This window comes from Dendrobates tinctorius, unplaced genomic scaffold (genome assembly GCF_039654945.1).
Source record: "Dendrobates tinctorius isolate UK_male_01 unplaced genomic scaffold, ASM3965494v1 ptg000228l, whole genome shotgun sequence".
NCBI lineage: Eukaryota > Metazoa > Chordata > Amphibia > Anura > Dendrobatidae > Dendrobates > Dendrobates tinctorius.
In genome coordinates, this window is record NW_027361895.1 from 2212238 (window position 1) to 2221976 (window position 9739).

The 9739-nt window shown below is 44.7% G+C and overlaps 1 non-coding gene across 1 annotated transcript; it reads left to right on the plus strand.

The window, feature by feature from the left end:
- The first annotated feature begins 245 nt into the window (after window positions 1–245).
- On the plus strand, window positions 246–318 carry TRNAV-AAC (transfer RNA valine (anticodon AAC)). Its single transcript has one exon. It is a non-coding gene; the product is annotated as a tRNA-Val (tRNA).
- The last annotated feature ends 9421 nt before the right edge of the window (window positions 319–9739 follow it).

The window sequence follows — 9739 nt, forward strand, 5'->3', positions numbered from 1 at the left end:
GCGACAGTGAGGGTTTTTGTTGTTTCCATGGTGAGAAAAGGGCGGATTCTAGAGATGTTCTTTAGGTGTAAGCGGCAGGAGCGGGCAAGAGATTGTATATGGGATGTGAAGGAGAGATTGGTGTCAAATATAACACCCAGACAGTGCGCGTATTTTCTAGTGTGGAATGGCAAATGACTATACCCCGTCTTCTGGTGACACTGCTGTCTCCAGAGTGACTTGTTGACACAATATCCTTCAGGGAAGTTTCTGTAGTGTAGTGGTTATCACGTTCGCCTAACAAGCGAAAGGTCCCCGGTTCGAAACCGGGCAGAAACACACTCTATTATTTTTCTATTTCCATGCAATGCATTCCATTTGGAGGTCCTGATGAATCCGGCCATCAGAGTTTATTTAACAAATTCTCATCCCAGCAAATTTTAGTTTTTGCGCATTTGCTTTTTCCGCCCCTTTTTTCCAAGAGCCATAACCTTTACACTTTTTTCATCAACATAGATGAGGGCTTGTTATGAATGACTGCACTTATTTTGTGTCAGAGTCTTGTCATTGTGACAACTGAAAAGTAACGGAAATTTTCCAAAACAAACCAGTTTTATTTAAAACGTGGCAAAACAAAAACAAAAACCACAATAAAAACACATGTGAAGAATGCGAATAATCTGAATTTAGCTAATTGGTGAAGAAATTGATGCAAAATCTGCAGTATCAAAAACACCTCTAATACTGCCTCTTGCTGCTGTTAGTTTTTCTAGCGCTTACTCACCATTTCCTGATTGTTCCTTTTTGGGAAGCGGATAATAATTAATAATGCTAAATAATAAAAAAAAAAAGCGCAGTAAATAAATTACAATCATTTAACTCTGTAACTGACTGACCAAATAAACACATTACACACCATACTGACAATTATTCCTACACTTGTTTTACTAATCTAATTTGAAGCACGTATGTATGAATACTGCCGCCTATTGCCAGTGTTATTTTTCTAGCATTAATATAATAAAAATATAAAGTAAAAGTGGGAATGCATTGTATAATGCAAAAGACAAAAGCACACATACCACTGCATATAAAGCTATGTGCACACGCTGCGGATTCAACTGCGGGTTTTCCCACGCGGATCCGCAGGTAAAACTGCAGGTAATGCGACCTGCGGTTTTCCTGCGGATTAGCCTGTGGTTTTGCCCTGCGGTTTCACACCTCTACTATGTTAAAGGTGTGAAACCGCTGCGGAATCCGCACAAACAATTGACATGGTGCAGTTTGTAAACCGCAGCAAAACTGCACGGAAAAAAACGCAGCGTGAGCACAGCGGATTTGAAATGCCATAGGGTAACATGGTACTGTACCTTGTCTGCAGAACTGCTGCGTTTCTGCAGAGCCAAAACTGCTGCGGACACGCAGCAGAATCCGCAATGTGTGCACATAGCCTTAGAATGTGGAGGCTGCAGTACCACCGATGGCACCAAAGGTGTAGGCAGTAGTTCTACCAAACATCCTCCTTTGCCACCGCAAAGCATCTTAGTGGGAAGATAGCAGAGAACTTTATGGACTACACAGCATATCACTCCTCTTAGTCACAGTAGGATGTTACCTCTGTCACCGACACCATCAGCTTGGGTTAGAACCACCGCAGTTTATCTTTTTGATTGGAGACTTTTACTTCTGTCAATGACATTTCTGTCCTGTCTGACCCCTAGTAAAGTGTTCTATACCCTATGCTGCAGCATTCCAAATATGTAAAACAATTTCTACCAGGTGATGCTTTGAATGAGAACAGTCAATGTTTGGACTTGGATGAGACGGGGTGGATGGACATAACTCTTATACTGTGATAAGGGAGCAGGGTTAGATCAGTGTCCCAAAGGCAATAAACCCTGTTGATAACACCCTCCAGTGCCCACTTTGATGATCATTTTTGTGCCATCTTTACATTTTTTGCAGCTTCTTTTTAGTTGTATTTACAGCACTGCACTGTATTTTATTATTGTGATTATTTCTGATTGTTATTAAACTTGTATAATAAAAAGAAAATTTTACAAATATGAAATCAACTTCAGCATCATTTTGAAACTAAAGATATTATCACTACCATCTATAAGAGCTGATTGTAATTTCATAAACTGCATGATGTGGATTACAATATTGAATGTGACACTGCTGTCTCCAAAGAGGAGTTTCTGTAGTGTAGTGGCTAGCACGTTCTCCTCACACATGAAAGGTCCCTGGTTTAGAACCGGCCAGAAACATCTTTCTTTTCTTTTTCCTATGCAGTCCATATGGAGGTCCTGATGAATTCGGAAATCAGTGTTTATTTAACAAATTCCCATTGCAGCAAATTATATTTTTAGTGCATTCACTTTTTTCCGCCCTTTTTTCCCGAGTTGCATAACTTTTACACTTTTTCCATTAGCATAGATGAGGGCTTGCTTTGAATGACTGCACTTATTTTGTGTCAGAGTCTTGTCATTGTGACAACTGAAAAACGGTTATTTTATTGTGACAAAGTAACAGGAAACAGAAACCACGATAAAAACACATGTGAAAAATGCGAGTCACCTGAATTCAGCTAATTGGTGCAAAATCTGCAGGATCATAAATGCCTCAAAGATTCATAGTGGAGCGTAGCCTTAGGAACATCTTCATAAACATTGATGTAATTCCTCTCAAATTGCGACTTTTTTTGATTTGCAACAAATTAATCAACTCATTTACACTTTTTGTGCTACATCATTCGAGCCTTGTGGCCAATCAGTGCTGGCTTCATTGTCTCCGCCTTCAGAGGAGATGACCTGAGTGGTCTGCAGCAGCTCTGACATACTCTTGATTATTTATACCTTCAAAGACGGGGACAGTGAAGCTGATTGACCTCAAGGCTCGCATGACATTAGAACCTCTTGTGAGCCCCAGTAGAGCAAGTGCCGACATCCCTGGAACAGCACCAACACGGGAGGTGAGTTAAAATGTTTTTATTTTTATGGGGGGCAAACACTCAGGCTACGTTCACATGTCGCATTTTTTTCGTGGTGGTTTTAAATGCTCGATTTTGCCCCGAAAACATGAAAAATAATCATCCCATGCATTCCTATGGGATTCCGCAATGCTGTGCTAATGCTGCGTTTTTTTCCGCGGCGGAATAACTTTGCGGTAAAAAATGCAGCATGCTCATTAATTTAGCGGAATCGTGGCGATCCCGCACCCATAGGAATGCATTGTTCTGCTTACTTTCTGCATGTGGCTTGTGCCCACCATGCGAAAAGTAAGCAGAACATTTGCGGATGGTACCCACGATCCGGAGGAGGAGAGACTCTCCTCGGGGCTGTAAAAAAGAGAATTAAAATAAAAAATATTGTTATTCTCACCTTCCGACGCCCCGTGCAGCCTTCCCGCCTCTCTCCACGCTCCCGGTCCCAGTAATCTTTTGCGAGAATGACCGCGATGACGTCGCTATCTCGCGGGAGCACGATGTCTCGCAGTCATTCGCGCAAAGGATTACTGGGACCGGGAGCGTGGAGAGAGGCGGGAAGGCTGCACGGGACGCCGGAAGGTAAGAATAACAATATATTTTATTTTTTAATTATTTTTTACATCCTATCTTTTACTACTGATGCTGCATAGGCAGCGTCAATAGTAAAAAGTTGGTCACACTCGTCAAACACGTTTGACGAGTGTGACCAACCTGTCAATCAGTTCTCCAAGCGATGCTACAGATCGCTTGGAAAGCGGTAGCATTCTGCAAGCTAATTACGCTTGCAAAACGCTAGTTTTTCCACGGGAAAATCATGGGAATTTAGATGCGATTTTCCCGTGGAATGGAATTCCGGAATTATCGTGGTAATTTCCGCAAGAGTTCCGCTACGTTTGCACATAGCCTCAGATTGGAAAGAGGTCGCCCTAGTAGTTGACAACCCCTTTAAACATGCATGTGAGAAAATGGTACTGGTGTGATCAGTGTTTTGGATCAGTATGTGCTTTATTACTATCAGTGTGTCATCATCTTAATGACTGTGACGCAAGCTGCAGTGGTGCAAAGCTTTCTCTTGAGGTGCCACAGAGTTCCCAGACTTTTCCCTTGGTGGTCTAGTAGTTAGGATTCGGTGCTCTCACTGCCACACCCTTGGTTCGAATCCCGGTCAGGGAATTGCAATTTTATTTATTACTTTAGTTTATCAAATAGATATATATATATAAAACAAAAATATTATAAATGACTATGTTGATCAGGGAATTTCTTTTTTACTTGACTCTACTTATAATAATAATAATCTTTATTTATATAGCGCCAACATATTCCGCAGCGCTTTACAGTATAACAGTTTCATACACAACAGTCATAAGTAACAACGTTAACAATAATACAATAATTAAAGCAAAATAAGCCGCCCCTGCTCATGAGAGCTTAAAATCTACAATGAGGTGGGGGAGATGCAGAGTACAGGTGTGTATTTACAATGATGGTCCAGCCATATTGAGGATATGGGGATGGATAAAGGCTGCGTGAGCTGGTCACCAGCCAGTATTTGTGGTGCTGTTGGGTGCGGTGGAGTTTGATGGAGGGCTATTCTCAGATAGATAGTGAATGATCTACACACATGTAGAAATCGCTGGAACATGGGATACAGTGACGCGCAGTGGTAGAGCAAGGGGTAACAGGTTTATTTACAGGGGAATACTCCACGCAGGGAGGTGAAGGGCTAAACAGTATAAATGGCTAAGTGAAATACAATGGTTCAAATAACGGCAATTCGATAACAAGAGAACCAGGAAGTCCTAACACTGCAGCTCCTGCTGCGCACTCAATAGCATTGACAACGGCGGGCGTGCTGTCTTTTCTAGTGTGGTACAGCAAATGACTATACCTCGTCTTCTGGTGACAGTGGTTGGTCTCCAGTACCTTCCACTGCCTCTAGTCCATATACTGTAGTGGTTAAACAAAGGTGAGGGCCACAGTCCTATACAAGCCCAGCGTGGCTCTGCAAAATATGCGCTGGTCAAGTCAGGTCAAAAGTGTCGGGGCGTATATTCTCTAGCACAGTCGGGGTGTTGATAACGGTCGCGCTCCTGGTCTCCTCAGGCAGCTCGCGCACAATACTCACGATCCTGAAGCATCTGGAATCTGGCTTTATGGTGATCAACAGGCAAACACTGACTGTCTCTTTCTCTGATCCCTGCTATTGACAGTGGGTGACAGCTGTCCCTGGTCTATGTGGCACTGGTGCTTCCCAGACTGAGCACTCCTCTCCCTGGCTGCTGCAGCACCCGGCTTGGCTCTGCTTTGCTCGCACGGCTCTGTTCTGCTCTGCTGGAACGGCTCTCTGCTGACATGGCTCTGCTCTGCTGGCACAGCTCTGCACCACTGGCATGGCTCTGCTCTGCACGGCTCTGCTCCACTGGCACAACTGCTCTGGATGGCTCTCTCTGCAGGCAATGGGGGCTCCTTCTATATGGCCCATTGCCACACCAGTACCCTCTGGTGAAGAAAGCAGGGCGCGCTGCTCACCGCTTTGCATGCTGCTCTATGTGCAGCCCTCTGCACTGCACTCAGCCAGCGCCAGACTCCCCTGTTTTGCACGCTTTCTCTTCTTATGCCTCTGACTGTTGTGAGTTCATTTTCCCCTTCACCATTGAGGTCTGATGAACTCCCTCTTCTGGTGAAGGAAGGTAGTGAGGCTGATTACCAGGCACCTGAGCAGGATGATGATGACTGGGTGACGGGAATTGCTGACTGGATATAAGGCAGTCGACGCCCTTCTACCTTGCTGGTGATTTCTCTGAGGGATTCTAGGAGACCAGTCTGATTCCTGCTCCTCAAAAGCTAAGTTTTCTGTTCTGCTTTTTGCATTTGTGTTTTGGTTTTGTTTTGCCTTGTTTTTCTGGATTTCTGCCCTTCCTTGCTGGGGTGAGCTGATTTCCTTTTTGCTCTGTCTTCAGAAAATACCTGAGTACTGATATAGTCTTTTTGAAACCTAGCGTCTTCAGGGCTTTTTTCCCTATCAGCCTGTTGGCTCATGTTTTGATAGGGTTTTTGCGGATTGCAGACAGCAGCTTTTCTATCCTGTCCTGTTTAGTTAGCTTGGGCCCCATCATTTGCTCAGCCTATCTTTCTATCTGTGTTAGTGTTTTTTTTCCTTGCTTCACCATCATATGTTGGGGGCTGCCTATTGCTTTGGGGTCTGCTCTGGGGCAGTTTAGATTTCCCTTTCTGTCTTTAGGCTATTTAGTTCTCCGGCTGTGATCGAGAGGTCTAGGGCACCGTAGGAACCCCCACGGCTACTGCTAGTTGTTGTTGATAGGTTTAGGGGTCTGCAATCCGATAGCTGCCAACTTCTCTGGTTTTCTGGACTTAGCTAGTATTTCTGTTTTTGCCTCCTACGGTGACTCATTCATAACATCTGACACTGCATGCCCTTCTCAGGCTCTCCCCACCCTCCTGGGTTCAGAGGCTGGTCTGGCTCACTCAGGCTTCCCCCAGGCTGCAGGGAAAGGTCCGCCTTCTTCAAGCTTCCACCCGGAAACAGAGGTTGAAGCTCTATTATTTCCAGACCCGGCACGCAGGTACCCACAATCTCGTCGATCTCTTTATATTCTCCCTCTCTTTTAGCTCGCCATTCCATGGGCGAGAACTTTTCATGCTCCTTCTTACTCTTCTGAGGGGTAGAGATCCCCACAATTTTGCATCCTCTCTTGCTTTTCTTCTTCCACCATTTGTCAAAAGAAACTGTCTAGGAGTTGCTTGTCAGTCAAGTTGAGAAATGTTTCCTCTTTATCATCAATAGCTGTAGGGGCAAATTCCTCAGACAAACTTTCCGCTGTCTCATTATGTATTTCAACTGCTTCCATTGTCTTCTCCCGCGTGTCCTTCAGTTGACTCTCGGTCTCCACCAGTAGTCGGCCGACTCCTCGCAGCCCCACTCTTCGCTTCTGGAAGGTTTTTTCAACACAGTCAATCTTGTCCTCTGTGCTGCCATGGAGCCCCAGCATCAGACTCTTCACCTGACCGTCTACAAAGTTCTGCAGCTGTTGGCTTCCTTTCACCAAGGTCACAGCCATATCCTTCGTCTTCTGCTCCAGTCCCTCAGCCTCACTCTCTGCCTCACACAGCCGTGAACTGGTAGCAAGCAAGGTAGTGACATACTCAGATGGACTACTCGACTGCGCAGACACCTCACCATAGACGGTCGACACCTTCTCCACCTCTTCTTAGTGTCCGACATCGTGGCTCTGTCTTGCCCTAGGTGGGACTCTCCTCTTACCACCATACCATTCACTCCAGGGGCAGCGCTCCCTCCTATTAGCAGGACCTTCAAAGGGGTCAGTGGTTCTCCGCCATCGTTGGTCTCGGGTAGGGCAATTTCTGGACAGGTGTCCCACTCTTCCGCATGTCCTGCACTCACTTCTGCACCTGTCTGGTGAGCGCTTCCTTCTGGTTCATCGACCTCTGCGGGAAGCATATCCCATCTGCGATTGCTCTTCACCCCACGACCTGGAAGCAAACTTCGGGGTGACTGCTGGGGTACTTCTGATACTCCGCACCTTTCCTCTAGCTTCTTCTATCCTTCGCCATGAATTACCTCGAGGTATGACGATGGACCTCAATACAGCGGCAAGGGTTTTCTTCAGGCTTTCAACTTCCTCCCATATTTTTTCCATACCTTGCTGTAGTTCACAGGACCACTTCAACTCTTCTTTGTTTGGGGTGGATACTCTGCAACACCGGACCATCCCTGTCAAGGCTGTAATCCCCTGCTCTTGCTCGCTTATGCACGCTTTGCTCCCTATTTCTGTAAACGTCATGCTCGGGGTTGTCTGCAAGCGCTCCCGCAAAGTCTGCTTTAACAGCACATCTCGCAAGCCTGTCACCAATTGGTCTCACAGCACTAGGTCAGGGGGTCCTACGCCTGCACCATCTTTCTTAGTAATGGCAGTGTGGATTTCCTGTAGCATGTTCATATACTGCGTCACAGTCTCCCTCTCTCTTTGAATACGCCTAAATAAACGCATGCGTAAATCCCCTACGTCCGTGGGGTCTTCATGTGTCTCTTCAAGTATTTGCAGTACTTTGTCAAAGGTGTCTCGCGCCTGGGAGGGTCGTAGCATAATGGAATTCATCGCCTCTCCATCTAGAGCCATCACGGCAACCTCCGCCTCTAACGTAGGGGTCATGGGGTACATCCTCATCACTCCCCTGACCTGCTCAGTCCAGCTCCAAAGCATGGTGTTACTTCCAGTAAGCTTCGGGAGATTGCTCAATACTGCCCCCAGCGGTATACTGGCCCTTTGAGCACTCCACCAATTGGTCTGCCTCCTTGGCATCCGGAGACTGCATCCTGCTGACTATGCCAAGTGTAGAAATCGCAGGAATGCGGGATGCAGTGACACACGGGAGGCAGAGCAAGGGGTAACAGGTTTATTTACAGGGGAATACTCCATGCAGAGAGATGAAGGGTTAAACAGTGTAAATGGCAAAGTGAAATACAATGGTTCAAATAATGGTAATTCGGTAACAAGAGTATCATGAAGCCCTAACACTGCTGCTCCTCCTGCGTACTCAATAGCGCCGGCAACGGACAGAGAATTGAACATTAATGGTAGGAGGGTCACTAACACCTCAATCTTGAGATCATGGTGGGACTCCTGGTGTTAATAATGTTAGCCCCTCTTCTACAAATAGGGGAAATTTTAATATTTTGGGAATAACCTTTATAGCCCCTATAAAAGCACAAGACAGTCATATCAGTAACCAATGGCCTCTTGCCCACTTTGATGCAAGGTTGATGCCAGAAACTGATATTGATATGGGGTCAGTGTTAGATCAGTAGCTAAAAGCCATTTAACCCTTTTGATAACACCCTCCAGTGCCCACTTTGATGGCAGTTTTTGTGCCATTGTTATATTTCTTGTAGCTTTTTTTAGGTGTATTTACAGCACCGCACTGTATTTTATTATTGTGAGTATTTCTGATTGTTATTAAACTTGTATAAAAAAAGGAAACAAAAATACAAATTAGAAATCGACTTCATTATCATTTGGAGACCAAAGATATTATCACAATCATCTATAAGAGCTGATTCTAATTTCATAAACTGCATGGTGTGAATTACACTGTAGGCTGTGACACTGCTGTCTCCGGAGTGAATTGTTGAAGCAATAACCTTCACTGAAGTTTCTGTAGTGTAGTGGTTATCACGTTCGCCTAACACGCGAAAGGTCCCCGGTTTGAAACCGGCAGAAACACATTTTATTTTTTTCCTATTTCCATGCAATGCAGTCCATATGGAGGTCCTGATGAATCCGGCCATCAGAGTTTATTTAACAAATTCTCATCCCAGCAAATTTTAGTTTTTGCGCATTTGCTTTTTCCGCCCCTTTTTTCCAAGAGCCATAACCTTTACACTTTTTTCATCAACATAGATGAGGGCTTGTTATGAATGACTGCACTTATTTTGTGTCAGAGTCTTGTCATTGTGACAACTGAAAAGTAACGGGAATTTTCCAAAACAAACCAGTTTTATTTAAAACGTGGCATAACAAAATCAAAAACCACGATGAAAACACATGTGAAGAATGCGAATAATCTGAATTTAGCTAATTGGTGAAGAAATTGATGCAAAATCTGCAGCATCAAAAACACCTCTAATACTGCCTCTTGCTGCTGTTAGTTTTTCTAGCGCTTACTCACCATTTCCTGATTGTTCCTTTTTGGGAAGCGGATAATAATTAATAATGTTAAATAATTTAA